Source organism: Lissotriton helveticus, chromosome 10, assembly GCF_964261635.1.
Source record: "Lissotriton helveticus chromosome 10, aLisHel1.1, whole genome shotgun sequence".
NCBI classification, from domain to species: Eukaryota; Metazoa; Chordata; class Amphibia; order Caudata; family Salamandridae; genus Lissotriton; species Lissotriton helveticus.
Genome location: NC_136071.1, coordinates 702487276 through 702506145, shown reverse-complemented (window position 1 = coordinate 702506145; position 18870 = coordinate 702487276). Strand labels below are relative to the sequence as shown.

The following is an 18870-nucleotide window of genomic DNA, read 5'->3' as shown; positions in this document are numbered from 1 at the left end:
CCAGACCCATACCATGGAAAACCTAAAAAATAGCAAATGGATTGAGCAAGATGCATGGAGACCAGCAGCGGCCGGTGCAGGTAAGCACAGTGGGGCGTGGCGGGGGGGGGTCGACAGTTGGCAGAATAGTATTTATTTATTTATTTAATTTGACCTATCCCGTCATCTATCAACAACACCCCAGTCCTGCCCCACCTTGCTTACCTGCACGCGGCCACTGCTGATCGGGACACTGATCCACACAGAGCAACATGCAGAGAAAACAAGAAATTCAAATGCTCATGCAAACACAGAAAACACATATATTGTCACCTATGTACATAGACAACAAATGCTTTATTATTATTTGTTATTATATAGATTTGTACAGCTCATGAAAACCCCAAAAGGGTTTCCCAATGATACACCACATTGAGGTACCAATAATCACAACATGGGCTACTCCCATTACCAGAATGAAAACAAACAGGTTTTCAGCTTCTTGCGGAAGACCAAGAGAGAGCAACAACCTCTCAAAACAGGGGGTAGGGAAAATAAAGACACGCAGAAACATATTAGAAGCATGCATTCAGACATACGTACAGTCACCTGCAACAAGCAAGCATGCATGCATACTTACACACACATACACACACACACAGACACACACACACACGTGGATGGATGGATGCAGGTGGGTGTAGTTGTTTGGACAATGATGTCATAAGTGTAACAGGGATAGATCAAAAGAGTTTAAGTGCATATATATATAAATATATATATAAAAGCTCGGAGCTATCTTTGTTGGAATAATTACACGGCGTCTCCGGCCGTGGAAGGACGCACCGCCATCATAACCGGACTTTGGTCTTTGGAGACATGAAAGATTTACAGCGGGGATGTGACCTGAGGCCCACTGGAGGGCTTTAAAGCTTTCATTGACATCAGCATGAAACGAAGGTTTGGGTTGTACATAACCGTACCAAGACGGCATATTTATTGGAATTCCACTCCCAGCATTCCGCTTACTGGAAGGCGGACGCAACAAAAGGAAAAATTGATGGCAGTTTATTTTATGTCTTCCCAAACGGTGCCGCCCTATGAATAAGGTGCTTGTAGCACAGAAACGCGTCAGGGATAAATATTGGTTGGGCCACATGATGCCGCTTTGTCATTAAAAGGTTTTGTTAAACCTGTCTCTGTGAAGTGCGCCTTTAAAAGCTCGGAGCTTTCTTTGTTGGATATATATATATATATATATATATATATATATATATATATTCACTGAAAAAAACATAGGTTTCAGGCCTTATATAGTTAGGAATTAGCATTTAAAAAACCTTTAAAATTCACTAAAAAAACTATAAGTTTTAGGGGTGTTATAGTTAGCTGGACATTTCACTCATACAAAACCATTGAAATTGCTCCTATATAGTTAGTTATACTAACTATATTTTGCGCACCCGCAATCCACCGCGGATGATGTCACATATTACATCATTCATGACATGGTCAGTGACATCACTGATGACATCTCAAATAACATCACTGATGACATCACTGATGACATCATCCAGTGAATGTGGTTTGCTTCGTTATTTAAATATGCATTATATATATAGCAATCTGCATTGAAGAATGAGTGGATATATAAAAATAAATATTTGGATGGAGGATTTAGTAGCAGTGTAATTGACTGTTAACTTGACCAATTTATAGTGTCTCACTAAATATAGTGGATAGTGACTAAACTGTTTGAATATCTATATCACTTTGTCAGTTGTTGTGTAAACTGGTTCTCCAGTTGGTTACTAGCTATGTGAAAGTCTGTATTAGTTATTGATTAGTTAACTGAGTATTTGTATGGGAGAGTGAATGTGTGTGTGGTTCGGTGGGGGGGTGTGACTGCCCAAAGATGTGTGAATAGTTGATTCACTAGATATATGAAGTTAAAACTATATGTTCTAACAGTTGTTTGGGTGAGTGAATATCTTTATGGGTGTGGTGATGAGCAAATATATTTCTCAATGGTACATGTCCAACAAACTAGAAAAATAAAAGGCAGTGTATGTGTCAGTTGTTGTATATTAATAAGTATACATAAGACTCAATGATTGTGTGAGTGACTGTATGGATAACTTTATACTTGTAATAATGATTTTATAATTCACTAAGTATGACTTACTATCTAAATGAATAGATGAAGGTATGTTTGTATAAGTGTGTAGCTAAGTAAATATGTAAGTATGATCCATTGTTTGCATAAGTGAGTAGGATGACTTCATATGTGAATAGGATGTGTGCTGGTGTGTAATGTCGATTTAGGTGTATAAGTATTTTTGATAGTGTTCTATTGTTCATTGACAGCATGTATGAGTGAATCTACAGGTAAGTGATTAGATGTGTGTATACATCTATGAATCACTGAGTGGGTTTTTAGATACTTGTATTGCTGTAGCAATGGATTCAAATATGATACTCTGTATTTTACAAAGAGTGATGAAAGATTTGACTAGTGTATGAAAAGGTGTATGTGATTGTCACGTGGATGATGTCATCAGTGATGTCATCAGTGATGTCATTTGAGACGTCATCAGTGATGTCACTGACCATGTCATGAATTATGTAATATGTGACATCTTCAGCAGTGGATTGCGGGTGCGCAAAATATAGTTAGTACAACTAACTATATAGGAGCAATTTCAATGGTTTTGTATGAGTGAAATGTCCAGCTAACTATAACACCCCTAAAACTTATAGTTTTTGGAGTGAATTTTAAAGGTTTTTTAAATGCTAATTCCTAACTATATAAGGCCTGAAACCTATGTTTTTTTCAGTGAATTTCAAAGGTTTTTTAAATGCTAATTCCTAACTATATAAGGCCTGAAACCTATGTTTATTTTAGTGAATTTGCAAGGTTTTTTAAATGCTAATTCCTAACTATATAAGGCCTGAAACCTATGTTTTTTTCAGTGAATTTCAAATGTTTTTTTAATGCTAATTCCTAACTATATAAGACCTGAAAACCCACCAGGAATCTCCAGTATGAGCCAGGGGACTGCATTGCAGAGAGGTGTAATGAAACCACGCCCCTTTTTACACCTCTCTGCAACGCAGCCCCCGTGCATGTTTGAAGAGGGGGAACTAATTCCCCTTGCATACTGGGGGCCCCTGGGGGCCAACTAGCCCACCTTGAACCTCCAGTATGCGCCAGGAGGCTGCATTGCAGAGAGGTGTAATGAGGCCACACCCTTTTTTGCACCTCTCTGCAACGCAGCCCCCTGGCGCGTTTGCAGAGGGGGAACAAATTCCCCTTGCATACTGGGGGTCCCTGGGGGCCAACTAGCCCACCAGGAGCCTCCAGTATGCGCCAGGTGGCTGCATTACAGAGAGGTGTAATGAGGCCACACCCTTTTTTGCACCTCTCTGCAACGCAACCCCCGTGCATGTTTGAAGAGGGGGAACTAATTCCCCTTGCATACTGGGGGTCCCTGGGGGCCAAGTAGCCCACCTGGAACCTCCAGTATGCTCCAGGGGGCGGCATTGCACAGAGGTGTAATGAGGCTATGCCTCTTTTTACACCTCTCTGCAATGCAGGCCACTGGCACGTTTGCAGAGGGGGGACTAATTCCCCTTGCATACTGGGGGTCCCTGGGTCATATCTGCCCAAACGCCGAAATTCCGAACGATTGAAAATGACTTTTCTTGAGAAACATTTGGATTTGGATTATCATGTCCTATACTTTGGAATTTTTGAAAGACTGACTTTGAGGATGCTATAAACTACTCAAGTCTGCCCGAATTGTGTGGGTAAAATTGATAACTAGTCACTTTGAATAAGAATGTACTTACGTCTCGTCTAAGATTTGGAAGAAATATCTAGTTATATGACAACAGGATACCGACATAACTTGAAGGAAATAAGAACGCCCTGAAGAAGTTCTGTTGTACAGAACGAAACGAGTCAGCTGGCTGTGGTACATAAACTTAAGGAAAATAAAAGCATTTGAATATACACCAAGATTCAGCGCTTCAATAAGGACTCTAAGTGATATGATTTGATTGGACTTATTGTGCAAGTGGTGTTGTGCCAAACTTTGGAATATTCTCCACTACTCTCTACTACTTACTCTCTACTACTCCACTACTCTCTAATACTCACTCTCTACTACGCATTCTCTCCTACTCTACTACTCTCTACTACTCTCTCTCTACTACTCACTCCCTACTACTCACTATCTACAACTCTCTACTACTCACTCTCTACTACTCTCTACTCTCTACTACTCACTCTCTACTACTCTCTCTCTACTACTCACTCTTTACTACTCACTATCTACTACTCTCTACTACTCACTCTCTACTTCTCACTCTCTACTACTCTCTACTACTCACTCTCTACTACTCTCACTCTACTACTCTCTACTATTCACTCTCTACTACTCACTCTCTACTACTCTCTACTACTCAGTCTCTACTACTCTCTACTATTCTCTCTCTCTGCTACTCACTCGCTACTACTCTCTACTGCTCACTCTTTACTACTCTCTACTACTCACTCTCTACTGCTCTCTACTACTCACTCTACTACTTACTCTCTACTACTCTCTACTACTCACTCACTACTACTCACTCTCTACTACTCTCTACTACTCACTCTACTATTCAATCTACTACTCTCTACTACTCACTCTCTGCTACTCTCTCTACTTCTCTCTACTACTATCTAATACTCACTCTCTACTCTATTACTCACTCTCTTCTCTCTACCTCTCTACCTCTCTCTACTTCTTTCTCTACTAGTCTCTACCTCTCTACCTCTACCACTCTACCTCTACACCTCTACCTCTCTACCTCTCTCTACACGCACACATATACACATATATATGCATATATATGCATATGCATTTATGTATGTGTATATATATATATACATACATATATAATCTGCATATATATATAAATACAAATATAAATGCATGCATACATATACATATATGCACACATATGCTTGTTATTTACATGAAAGTTTTAAAACCACTAATAAAAGCAAAGCTAAAAAGCCACCTCATTACCAACAGAATGGCTTTAACTTAAACGAGGGCGAGATCTATTGCATTTTCAATGCTTGTTTACTTTGGTTCCATCAAGAAGGCATTCAGATGTGTCACACATTTGCCATAAATTCTGAATGTTAGCACTCTAGTTGCTCATTAGATCACTGTAGTAAAGCTACTGCTCACCAGGGAAGTCTGCTGCTAATCATACTTTCTATGGCAAAATGAACCCCCTCATTTTGTTCCTTTTTAAATTAAATGTTTTCAGACTTACCACTTCATTCCAATCAAGATGGCTTCTGGTGTGCCATACTTTTGTCATAAGTAAGACTGTTAGCGCTCTAGTTGTTCTTTAGAACACTCTGGGACATTCTGTCATTGGGCTATACTTGGGCTACATCTGGGTGATATTTGGGCTACATTTGGGCTCTTTTGTCTCTGGTGGCCATCTTGGGAGACTGCATGTCAGAATTTTTTAATGAAATAGAAGAGGATTTGGGAAGTCACTCAAAATGTGCCCTAATTTTTCTTTCTGCAGCACTAATCATACTTTCTATGGCAAAATATACCCCCTAATTTTGTTCCTTTTTAAATTAAATGTTTTAAGAGTTACCACTTTATTCCAATCAAGATGGCTTCATGTGTGCCATACCTTTGTAATAAGTAGGACTGTTAGCGCTCTAGTTGTTCTTTAGAACACAAAGGAATCAACTGACAGTCTCTGTCCTTGTTGGATGTACATGTTTTACTGAGAATGTCAGACTTCATTCTCACATGACTGAGAAAGATAATGTGAATTTACAGAAAATATGCTTTCAGTTTAGCTTATAGATCCCCTTCCAAACCACTGTGGGAAAAACATGAGATAATAGTTTTCTTTCAAATATGATTCATGATATCCCAGCAGAAGGCGTTTTCACATGGTAAAATCACCTTAGAACACACCACAATTCCTAAAATGAGTATGGTACCATCAACAAATGATTTATAATGTAACTAAAGTCCTAAAAGCCTCTATTAACTACAATGCTTTTTAATGAGGTGCTATCATGTATATTGGTCCCAAGATGGCTGCCAACACTTCTTGGATGAAGTGCTGACAGCCAATCAGATCTCACGATGAGATGTGTGGTTAGGCTCCGCCCAGATATATATGTGTTTTTGAAGTTAATTTTCATAAAAACCACTGGAGCAATTTTCTTCAACTATAGCAAAGGCACTTCTGCATACCAGTCCCTACAATTTTGCCAAGTTTGGTGTAATTCCGTTCAGCGGTTCGGGCTGTAGCCTTGTCAGAACGTCCTATGGAAATTAACATGGGGAAAACATGTTTTGGGACCCCCCTTTTTTCCCAGCCCCCACTTCACGAATCTCCCCGAAACTTTCAGGGAAGGAGCGCAGCGGAGCTGGCCAAAATGTTGAAAAATTACACGCAAATTCCTCAACCGGCGCCAAAGTTATTCCCAATAGAATGTTGCGGATTTCCTATGGTAGCTAGGTCCTAACTATATATGTTCTTTTGCATAGATTTGGAGATAGCAGCATCAATTATTTTGTCAGAATAGCCTCTTTCTTTAAATCTCTTTTTACTCTCTCCCTGGGCTATTATGAGGTCACATTCCCTGCTATGGATGCATTTCAACCTCAACATTTCTCCATATGGAATGCTGCTAACCAAATGTTTTACATGTGAGCTATTGGCATGGAGTGTGGAATTTCCTGTAGTTAATTTTCGGTGGAGCCTTGTCTCAATTTTATTTTTTCGATAAAAACCTCAGTATCTAAAAAAGTTACTGCTGTAGAACTTATACTGGCAGTAAAGTGCAAGTTAAGGTTATTGACATTGATTTCCTGTACAAATTTCTCTGCTGACTCCAAGCTCCTGTCCCATATTACAAATAAATCGTCTATGAAACGAAGCCAAGTTTTTACCTTGGAAGTTATTGTTTCTGCGTGTTCCATCATGAGGACCAGCTCCTCTCACCAACCCATGTGAAGACATGCGTAGCTGGGGGAGAAGTTGGCCCCCATGGCAACACCGTGCAACTGTCTGTACAGGAGATTATTGAACATAAAAACATTATTGTTCAGACAAAATTCCACCATTTCCGTATGTTTGTGTTTAGGCATGTTTCTCAAGGATTTTCCAAATAAAAATCAAGTGCTCTGAGACCATCTGAATGTACGATACTGGTGTACAGTGAAATATATATAATATATATGTATATATATATATATATACAATGTCCACGAGTTTCCCCACAAGAGCGAGGTGCACTCACACTTGGCGTCCATTGGGTCAGGGAAGGTCGCAGACATGCCCTATGCCTGCAGCGACCTGACATGTTTCGGGCTCCGCCCTTCCTCAGAGGTTATATGCTGCCGCTTAGAAATGCCAACACGTGACTCTCCAACATATTTCCTTTAATCAAGCATCAAACTGAGGTGAGTATCTATGCAATGAATCCTGGTATTGGAAGTCCAAATAACACCCAAGTGGGCTGGCAGCATTTCTTAAGCAAATAAAGTTCATCAATTGGGGGCACACTGCTAACACCCTTCCCTCATTCAGCCTCTAGCCTGTTTGTTCGGCCGCGCTATCCACCAGAACAGCGGCAGAGCCGCTTTCTGTGCTGCGGTGTGCCACCCGACCGGGCAGGCCGTATTTATACAATGTCCACAAGTTGCCCTACAAGAGCGAGGCGCACTCACACTCGACGTCCATCAGATCAGGGAAGGTCGCAGACATGCCCTATGCCTGCAGCGACCTGACATGTTTCGGGCTCGGCCCTTTCTCAGAGGTTATATCCTGCTGCTCAGAAATGCCAACACGTGACTCTCCAACATTTTTCCTTTAATCAAGCATCAAACTCAGGTGAGTATCTATGCAATGAATTGGAAGTCCAAATAACACCCAAGTGGGCTGGCAGCATTTCTTAAGCAAATAAAGTTCATCAATCGGGGGCACACTGCTAAAACACTTCCCTCATTCAGTCTCTCGCCTGTTTGTTCCGCTGCGCAATCCACCAGAACAGCTGTGGAGCCGCTTGCAGTGCGGTGGTGCGCCTCCTGGCCGGGCCGGTCGTATTCATACAATGTCCACAAGTTGCCCCACAAGAGCAAGGCGCACTCACACTCAGCGTCCATCAGGTCAGGGAAGGTCGCAAACGTGCCCTATGCCTGCAGCAACCTGACATGTTTCGGGCTCCGCCCTTCCTCAAAGGTTATATGCTGCCGCTCAGAAATGCCAACACGTGAATCTCCAACATATTCCCTTTAATCAAGCATAAAACTCAGGTGAGTATCTACGCAATGAGTCCTGGTATTGGAAGTCCAAATAACACCCAAGTGGGCTGGCAGCATTTCTTAAGCAAATAAAGTTCATCAATCAGGGGCACACTGCTAACACCCTTCCCTCATTCAGCCTCTCACCTGTTTGTTCCACTGCGCTATCCACCAGAACAGCTGCGGAGCCGCTTGCTGTGCGGTGGTGCGCCTCCCGGCCGGGCCGACCGTATTTATACAATGTCCACAAGTTGCCCCACAACAGCAAGGCGCACTCACACTCGGCGTCCATCGGGTCAGGGAAGGTCGCAGACATGCCCTATGCCTGCTGCAACCTGACATGTTTTGGGCTCTGCCCTTCCTCAGAGGTTATAAGCTGCCGCTCAGAAATGGCAACACGTGACTCTCCAACATATTTCCTTTAATCAAGCATCATACTCAGGTGAGTATCTACGCAATGAATCCTGGTATTGGAAGTCCAAATAACACCCAAGTGGGCTGGTGGCATTTCTTAAGCAAATAAAGTTCATCAATCGGGGGCACACTGCTAACACCCTTCCCTCATTCAGCCTCTCGCCTGTTTGTTCCGCCGCGCTATCCACCAGAACAGCTGTGGAGCCGCTTGCTGTGCTGCGGTGCAGCTGTTAACACACCTATATATAAATATATATTTTACCTACTGGCGGTCGCCAGTAGGTAGTTGTAGTTAAGACCAAGTTTCCATAGGAAGAGCATTTTTTGTTTTGCTTATAACTTTGGCGTCGATTAATGAATCTTCATGAAAGTTGCCAAACTAATTCTTTGTTTATATCAGCTCCTATGTTGAAAGTGGTGATTCGTCTAGGGGGGGTCTCAAAATGTGTTTTCTACATGCAATTTTCATAGGAAACTTTAGACACTGCTACAGGTCGAACAGGTGAACGGAATTACCCCAAATTTGGCAGGAAGAAGGGTCTTGGTCTAGAAAGCACGCTTTTGTTTATTTGGTGTAAATCCATTCAGTAGTTTTGGAGAAATATTGAAATATACAGATATCGATATTTAGGAATTCTGCCATCTGATTGGCTGAGGCGTTAGGAGCACAAGCTTGCTGCCTATTGGCTGCGAGTGGTGTGAGCGGTTGCAACTAGGAAGTGTTGGCAGCCATTTTGCGATTCTGTTGAAGTGTGTAATGGAAAAAAAGGGCGAAAAAAGTAGGAAAGAGGAGGTTAGGAGCACTGTAACCTTTGTGGGGTGTTTAGGGTGTGCTATACAGGGGGTGCGAACTACTCATACCTACCGGTCTGAAAGTGCTGGGCTACGGAAATTAAGTGAGGTATTGCCTAGAGTCTGATGTTGCTAAGGTGAGCTGCTGCGGGACTCAGGGATTAAAGCGTGAGCCCGATCTGTGTGTCCTATGCTGTGAAGTCATGTGCCCTGGACACTGCACGCACCACACCTGTGGAAGTAGTGTCAGCATGTGTTTATACCTACTAGGACGAACTACTGATACCCACTGGTCTGAAAGACCTGGGTATGGGAAATATGTGAGGTATTGTCTAGAGTCTCATGGTGCTAAGCTGAGCTGCTGCCGGACTCGGGGATGAAAGCGTGAGTCCAAACTGTGTGTCATTTGCTGTGCAGTCGTGCTCTGGCCGCTGTGCCACATCTGTCCAAGTAGTGTCAGCATGTAGTTATACCTACTCGGAGGAACTTTTGTTTTGAACATTGTAACGTGTGTATGGTGCTTAGGGGTGTTATACAGGATGTACGAAGGTAAATTCGCACGTATGAAATCAATTTTTTATTTGTAAAGTGCAAACTACTCACTCCTACGGGTCTGATGGCACTGGGGCTATCAGCTGAGCTGCTGCCGGACTTGGGGATAAAGCCGCTGAACTACTGACCCCTACCGGTCTGAAAGTGCGGGGTACGGAAGTTAAGTGAGGTATTGCCTAGAGTGTCATGCTGGTAAATTGAGCTGCTGCTGGACTCTGGGATGAAACCGTGAGCCCAAACTGTGTGTCCTATGCTGTGAAGTCATGTGCTCTGGGCGCTGTGCCACACCTGTCCAAGTAGTGTCAGCAATATTTTATACGTAGTAGGAGAAAGTTTTGTTTGGCACATGGGAACTTGTATATGGTGCTCAGGTGGTGTTATACAGGGAGTGCGAAGGTAAATTAATACAGTATTTGTAAAGCGCAAACTACTCACCCCTATGGGTCTGAAGGCCCTGGAGGCCGGCGTGGAAATTATGTGAGCTATTAAGTGAGCTTTTGCCCAGAGTCACATGGTGCTGAGCTGAGCTGCTGCCAGAACAGGGGATTAAACCGTGAGCCCTGCGTTCTGACCCCTTGTTTTCTGGCCCCTGCGGCACAAATGTCCAAGTAGTGTCAGCATGTGTGCATACATACTAGGAGAAACTTTTGTTTTAAACAGTGTGACATCTGTAGGGTGATTGGGAGTGCTACAGAGGGAGTATGAAGTTCAATTCTGCCATTTCATCCGGTATTTGTAAAGTGCAAACTACTCACTCGTATGGGTCTTCAGGCGCTGGGGGCCGGCGAGGAAATTAAGTGAGCTATTGTGATTTTTTCATGTGCAGAACAATAAATAAACTGGGCAGTGTATCCTGTCAAGATCCAACACCTGATGCACTATTCCCAATCAATATAAATACAATGAGATTTCTTCATTGATTTTGTGTGTACAATGTAGGTGCACCCACTACCACAGTGCAATTCAATACAGGATTTTGGTATTTAGAATAAATCGTAAAGGTGCACCTCATATCTTTTTGCACGGGAACGGCTACTCTGCATTGCATGATCAGCACTTTAATGCAACTAAAGTTGAGATAAATCTAACACACTATTCAGAGGTTGGTGCAAACTGCAGACATCACAAGTATTCCCGCGATAACTGCCCCAAAATGTAACACCTTGGAGGACACCACCAAATAACAGTAAGAAGAACAAGAAAGAGTCACCCAGCAGTTAAGAAAACAACCAAAAACGTTATTTTTTTCAAACTTTATTGTTTTATAAACATATATATATAAATGATAAACAAATAAAGAAAATGTAACAAAAAAAATACAAAACAACAAGGCGAAACACTCCTGTGGGGATCATGTTTGTCGACGACAGAGCCTGGAAAATAAAGCACAAAATAAGGACGTGTGTAATGCGCATATCAAAGGAGTGAGACACAGAGAAACAGAGAAGGAAAAAAAGCCAGAGAGAAAATGAGAGGGAAGAAAAGAAAGGGAGTGAGACAGGGATAAAGAAGGAAGAGAGAGATAGAAGGAAAGGAATGAAGAGAGTGAGAGAGAGAGTGAAGAGAGGGAAGCGAGAGAGAGAGAGAGAGAGAGAGAGAGAGAGAGAGAGAAAGAGAGAGAGAGAGAGAGAGGGAGACTGCCCCCCCTGCGCATCCATGAGCAAATAATTACCTGGTGCCACCGGAGTGTGCAGCAGTGGGCACTCCGCAGATCTCAGAAATGTTGCTGAGTCTTGAGTCATGAATGGCGTAGACCACATCAGCTTGTCCGTGGATCTCACATAAGCATGGGCTGAAAATCCGTTCCGCTCGCGGAATTTGTGTATTTTTGACAATTTCGCGGTCCGCGAATCGCGCAAAATTGTCAAAGAATCCGCAATTCGTGAGTTGGCCGAATTTTTTTGCTTGGTCGTGCTTCAAAAATACAATCTTGCGCGCGCTGCTTTGACTTTCCGTGATTCTGAGTTCGCCGAGTTGTTTTCCTACCGGTTTGCCTGCGCTGCTCCATTTTCGATCTTGCTGCGTGATCGCGCGAGACTTTTCGACCGCGAGTACATCATGGCGTGATCGCGCAAGACTATTCGACCGCGAGTACGTCATGGAGTCCCGCCTCTTGAAATGCGAGACTTTCAGAACGCGAATACGTCATAAGGGCCCGCGATCACGCATCGCGAGAGTAAACAATTGCGAACACGTAGATGCGTCGCGCAGCTGACATACGGCGGGAGATTTAAACATCTCGCTTTCCCGAAATCGCAAAAATTGCAATTCTGCACAAGAAATCTATTGCTAGTAGCATAAACCTTCTGAAATTGATGATTTGGACCTCAGATTCACATTTGGCTGCACTTTTTTGTGCAAGAAGTCCATTTTTGGGGGGGTGGGAGAAAGGAAGTGCCCCAGAGTCTCCAACTTACTGTTCCTGTCTAGCAGGGTCCTCCCAGTGCTTTGTCCATGTCCTGGTCTCTTTTCATTTGAATCTGGAGCTGGAAGGATTACTCTTTGTGGCTGCTGCTGGATATTTGTATTTGAGGACTTTTTGTTTGGAACACTTTTGGATTTGAGATTTTACAAGTAAGTTGGTGTTGTTTGTTTGGGGCATTGCATTTGCTGCAACTACAATTTATAAACTTTTTCGCAACTTTAAAAAATATATATTGTGGGTAGCCACAGTATCCAGTAGGCCCAGGGTTAGTCATGGGTGCATGATACAACTGTTTCTGTGAGTTTTGTTGAACTTAAATATCATTTACGGCATGGATGGCATGGAATTGAATAGCTCACTGTTATATGCGGAAGTTTTTTTAAATTTTGGGGTGCGTGTTAAAGCCACACTAGCCAGTAGGCCCAGGGGTAGTAAGTGGTGCATGGACCAAGTCTTTCTTTGGGGTCTCTTGAATTTAAACATCATTTATTGCATGGATGGCATTGGATTGGGGTAATTTCTGTGTGTATTTTGATTTTTTTGGTGTTGTTGGGGCCTGGTCCAGGGCCTGGCCATGTGGGTGGGGGGCATATTTAGGCCTGGCTGTGTGGGTGGGGGTCTAGGGGCCATTTTGAAGCCAGGCAGTGTGCTTTGTGCCATAGGCCTGCACCCAGTCTGCCTTGCTTTCATCCTTTATGCCCAGGGGTTCTCAGTGGTGCATGGGCCATGTCTTTCTGTGGGGTCTCTTGAATTTAAACATCATTTAGGGCATGGATGGCATTCGATTGGGGTGATTTTTGTGTGTATTCTGATTTGTTTGGGTGTTGTTGGGGCCTGGTCCAGGTCCTGGCCATGTGGGAGGGGGCCATTTTTAGGCCTGGCCATGTGGGTGGGGGTCTAGGGGCCATTTTGAAGCCAGGCAGTGTGCTTTGTGTCATAGGCCTGCACCCAGTCTGCCTTGCTTTCATCCTTTATGCCCAGGGGTACTCAGTGGTGCATGGGCCATGTCTTTCTGTGGGGTCTCTTGAATTTAAACATCATTTAGGGCATGGATGGCATTGGATTGGGGTAATTTTTGGGTGCATTTCGATGTTTTGGGTGTTGTTGGGGCCTGGTCTAGGGCCTGGCCATGTGGATGGGGGCCATTTTGAGGCCTGGCCATGTGGGTGGGGGTCTGGGGCCATTTTGAAGCCAGAGAGTGTGCTTTGTGCCACAGGCCTGCACCCAGTCTGCCTTGCTTTCATCCATTATGCCCAGGGGTACTCAGTGGTGCATGAAACAACTCTCTCTGTGTGGTCTCTCTTCTATTAATGTAAACATCCATTTTGGATTAGAATTGCAATTTTTATTTTGGGTCTTTCCGTTTTTGGGCGTGTTGTGTTAATAATAATGAATGCCTAGTTGCAAATATTAATTGAAGCACGACATATGCAACATTTGTTTAGCTGATGTTCCTCTGGCTTCCTTTGCTTTTAGGTGCACAAAGACTGAGAAGAAGCAGGAATCATCCTCATCATCATCACTTGTTGTAGTGCCAGGAAGAAGTCCTGCTGCGGTGTGTGCACAACGTCACGTGACGTCACGTGTGGCCACAGACAACTCTGCAACTCGTGCAACTGCGTCCTGCTGTTCTAACATCTGAAGAAGATGGGCCCAAAGAAAGGTGGCTGTAGCGCCTCTACCAGGAAAGTTGCCAGTGCCACTGCCAGTAAGAAGGAGCAGAAGAAGCAAGTGGCGCCACTTACCAAGGAGACTGCTGTGGCAATAGACACTTTTTTTGGGAGAAAAAAAACTACGCCTGCAGCAGCGGTGTCCGCCGGGGACCAAGCTGGGAGCAGCACCTCCGCTTCATTGGTCTCAGTGCCACCACGCCAAGTTAGGCCCAAGCCCATGAGTGCCGCAGAGGCAGCCACTTTAATTGCTCTTTCACCATCGACCAGTGATGTTGACTCATCGCAAAGTAGCATCCAATCAACGCAGGGTGTAACTCATCTGACGAGTGTTCAACCAGAGCCGCAACGACAACCACCGGTGCAATAAGGAGAGGCGCAAGGAGAGGAGCATGGAGAGGCGCAAGTAGAGGCGCAAGTAGAGGTGCAAGGAGAGGCGCAAGGAGAGGCGCAAGGAGAGGCGCAAGGAGAGGCACATGGAGAGGCGCATGGAGAGGCGCATGGAGAGGCACATTTGCCCACAAAGCTTGTTCCTCCAGAAGTAGGGTCACATCAGGAAATCGAGATTCATGCAGAGGTATCAGCCGAACTAGCCACTCCTCCTGATGATCCATTGTCTTCCAGATCCCCAGCAAGGAAAAGGTCAAGGAGGGCTAGTACAAGTTCTTCTTCAAGCCCCCTTCCTTCTGATGATCTAAATCTTGATTGGCAGCCACCAATGCAGTCTGAGAGGGAGTCACGCCATGAGCCGACAAAGCTAGGTATAAAGAAGGTTCCCGCAAGGCTTTCAGTTATGGGTGATGACGAAGAAGAAGTAGAAGTGGTGTATTCTGCTGCTGATGAACAGTCTGACGATGACGACCCAGTCATCACAGTCGTCACTCTAGCCCCAGCAGGCATGCAGCAGACAGACATTTTTACCCAATCCAAAAATGCTGTTGTGCAGGATGTGTGCGGCGTGGCACCACTGGTACCACCACCAACACAGGTAACACTAACTACTACACCAACACGACCTACAGCTTCCATATTTTCTCATCAGAAGGACCGGCAGGGACCTCCATCCAGCTCGACCTCCATTACCTCAAGTAGAGGTGCTGTAAGTGCACAATAGAGTCAAATTCCACCACGCCCATCCTCCACTTCATCTGGCATTGAAACTGAAAGTAGAACCTCCACCACCACCAGAAATCTCCTGTCCTCCCCAGTTTGGGACTTCTTTAGTATTAGCAAAAAGTCTGAAATCCTAGTCATTTGTTGGATTTGTAAACAAGTAGTTAGTCAGGGTAAGCTTAGTACCAACAATAGTACCAGAGGCCAAAGAGGTCATCTAAAAAAAACACCGCATTATCCAGTGGGAGGCGCACCTAAGTAACATCCGGAAAGCCAAAAGTACAAATCCAAATGTATCCATTGATATTGCATCTGATGATGAGGAGCTGATCGTGCAGGGGGGAGGTGAAGAAACAAGAGAAATTTTTTCTGGTACAGACAGTACCCCTGGCAGCAGCACTGCAGTGGTAGCGCCCACACTCTCCTCTACCCCAGCAATATCTAGGAGGCACAGTAGTCTGGTATAGACACCAATGCGAAAAAGTACATCAATGAGCCTAACTGGGTTGAAGAAGTCTGGATCGTCATCACATATGAAAACGGTCCAGACTACCATTAAAAGCATGTTTTGTTCGGAGGAGCCATTTGGACGCTACCATCCAAACGGAACATCTGTATACTGCAATGCTGGCTAAAATGTTAGTGCTGGACCTTCTCCCTTTGTCTTTCATGGAAGGGGTGGGTTTTCGAGAATTTGTGGCAACAGTCTGCCCTAAATGGAAGGTTCCTAGCCGGTCCTATTTTGCCAGAGTTGCGGTTCCAGCACTACATCACGATGTGCTGGAGGTGATTGGGGAAGCTTTGCAGAAGAGTGCTGTTCACACTATCCACCTGACAACAGACATGTGGACCAGTTGCCAAGCCGTTGATTACATGTACATCATTGCACACTGGGTCTCTTTTGCGGGGGTTAGAGACAAGATAGCTGCAGGTGTTGACAGTGTCACAATTTTTCAAGCTACTCGGAAACATGCAACAGTAGCCATGTTTGCCATGGAGAAATCTCATACTGCAGTAAACATTTTGGAGGAGTTTAACAGTAAGGTCTTTGAATGGCTGCAGCCAAAAAAGCGCATGATTGGTTATGTCTCCACGGATAATGGCAGTAATATAGTTAAGGGCATGTCTGATGGTGGCTATTTCAGAGTGCCGTGTTTGGCGCACAGTATTAACATTGTTGTTCAAGATTTCTTGAAAAAAGAAAACACAGTCAGCAAGTTACTGACCACCTGCAGAAGAATCTGCACACATTTCAGCCATTCTTTTAAGGCCGGGAAGCAGCTGAGGATGATTCAACGTAACCGTAGAGTGCCAGTCAGAGGACTCATCCAGGAGGTGGCAACACGCTGGAACTCAACCTTCTACATGCTTGAGCGTCTGTTTGAGCAGTACTTCGTAATCAATGAGTATGTCTTTAATGCACAGGGTGCTTCTATGAAAGACATGAGGCTAGCGTTGGATGAATGGGACCTAGTTAAAAGAATGACAGACATGCTTCGTCCTTTTGAGGTGTTAGCGCGTGAAGTCAGCTGAGAGGACTGTACTTGGGCAAAGCTATCCCATTGTTGCGCATGCTAGAGCACCAACTGAAGGCGGTGTCTTAAACGTTCCGAGTTGATGCTTAAAAACATGACGCATATCGGTTGACGGAGAGCTTATTAAGCCGCCTAGTTGACAATGAAAGGCTTAAAGCAATACATGCAGAACAACATCACATTTTTGCCACTATTCTGGATCCACGGTACAAAAAGGCACCTGCCAGCAATACATTAATTCCTTTTTATGAAGCAGATGTTTCCAAGTACAAACATTGGCTAGCGCTGTCAGCCACTCGGTTCGAAATAGAGAGGCAGGAAATTGAAGGAACCACCACAAGTACTAATGAAGCAGCAGGCCATCCGGTATCAAGGTCCATTTCTGTGGCTGAAGGCAGTCACTTTCCCTCACAGCTGTTACCGACAGCAGCAACCGTATCATCCTCATCACCTGCACCAAGCCCAGCCATAATATTGTCGGAAGCGGATTGGATAACTCATCGTGGGTTTGCTCGTTCCAGTGTTGATGCAAAGGCAACAGATGGTACGCAAAGTGGAGCACCCATGGAGGACCTTGAGTGGATGGTGCATGCCTATCTGGATGACCCAACAGAGGTCTTCTTTGATCAGAACCCATTGGTGTATTGGTATGGGAAAAGGCCTCAATGGCCACTGATCACCAAGCTGGCTCTAAATTATTTGGCTTGCCCACTCGCAAGCGTGTCTTCTGAATGTGTTTTCAGTGCTGCTGGTGCCATTGTAACTTCAAAAAGGACCTGCCTCTCGCCCAAAAATGTGGAGAGGTTAACACTGATCAAGATGAATCAGCACTTCATACCACCATATTACAAAATACGTGAATCCACGCAGGAAGAAGAGGACACCGACTTAGGTGACGGAAGTTCTTCTCTGTTAGCTGACCTACTCCAGGTTAAATTCACAGAGTTTGAGGACGAGCTCTACTTCCCTGACACCTAGGCTTAAAACTTACCTTTTTTTTTCATCCTTATTCACTTTTATTTCTGTGTGTCTTTCTTTGTTTTGCAACTTTGAGCACAACAACACTCTAATCACAACAAATCCATCAGCAGCACTGTCTTCGTCTTATTTCCATATTGAAGGTGACGCTGTCTGCATTTCTGAAGTTCACAAGTTCACAACTCAGTCATGCTCCTCTATCCTCCTCCTCCAGACCCCCCCTAACCATTTGTTTCCCTCACGGCAGATGGCCGAATTACGCAGAATCAAGAAACTGTCGCTATGTTGACTGTTACTTCTGAAATTGACATGACAGGCTGCCCTGTGGCCCTTCACTTAAGAATAAGATGCTGACAAAAAGTGGAACAGGTAATGAATGATGAGAATGTAAGAGGGCATGCAGAGTGGACAACACTGGCTGTCTGGCTCTGATGAAAGCAATTGCTGTTTGTTTGTTTTGCATGAAATGAATCCTATGTGTTCTGTTATTATTTAATCTTTTACACACTAAATGTAACTCAAGTCTACTCTGTTTTTACCTTGTTTAATACAAATTGTACTTCTACTGCAGGGGCCACTACGTTGCATTTTTCAATATGGAAAATGTCCTTGGACTAACTGTGTGTAGACTGTGACTGCATGAACAACATTGAGTTTGCCAATACCATGATGATGATGATGAGTTTTGAATCTGATCAAAGTTACATAATATATTTACAGTCACTCACTGGGATGGATGGATCATCATCGTCTGTTTATGGAAGAACTATGGCCATTTCGCGAGTGGCAAACAGGTAAACAAGTCAACAACAACCACAGCCGAACTACATGTCTGTCTAGTCATGTTATGGAGTGGTCGAGCCAGTGTAGCGTTGTTATGCCAGAGTCCAAACAGCAGTTCATGTAAAATTGCGGCTATGCGGCTTGCTGTATAAAATTAGATCTGCTTTGTCTGTCTGTGTCAAAGAGGTATGCTACATGGAGGTTGGTTTACTCAGTGGTGCCTGCCTTGACCGTCTGCATGGCCCTGGCCTGCTGTGTGCTAATTATTATCCTTGAAAAGGAGACTC

The 18870-nt window shown here is 44.0% G+C and overlaps 1 protein-coding gene across 3 annotated transcripts in view; it reads left to right on the top strand.

Annotated features, from left to right (window-relative positions):
• Window positions 1-18412: 18412 nt before the first annotated feature.
• Window positions 18413-18870, top strand: part of LOC144784466 (uncharacterized) — a 249944-nt gene continuing 249486 nt past the window's right edge. For all 3 annotated transcript variants that reach the window (XR_013601645.1, XR_013601646.1, XM_078663250.1), the window contains exon 1: window positions 18413-18594. The gene's annotated coding sequence lies outside the window, so the exon portion shown is untranslated. The remainder of the gene's footprint in view (window positions 18595-18870) is intronic.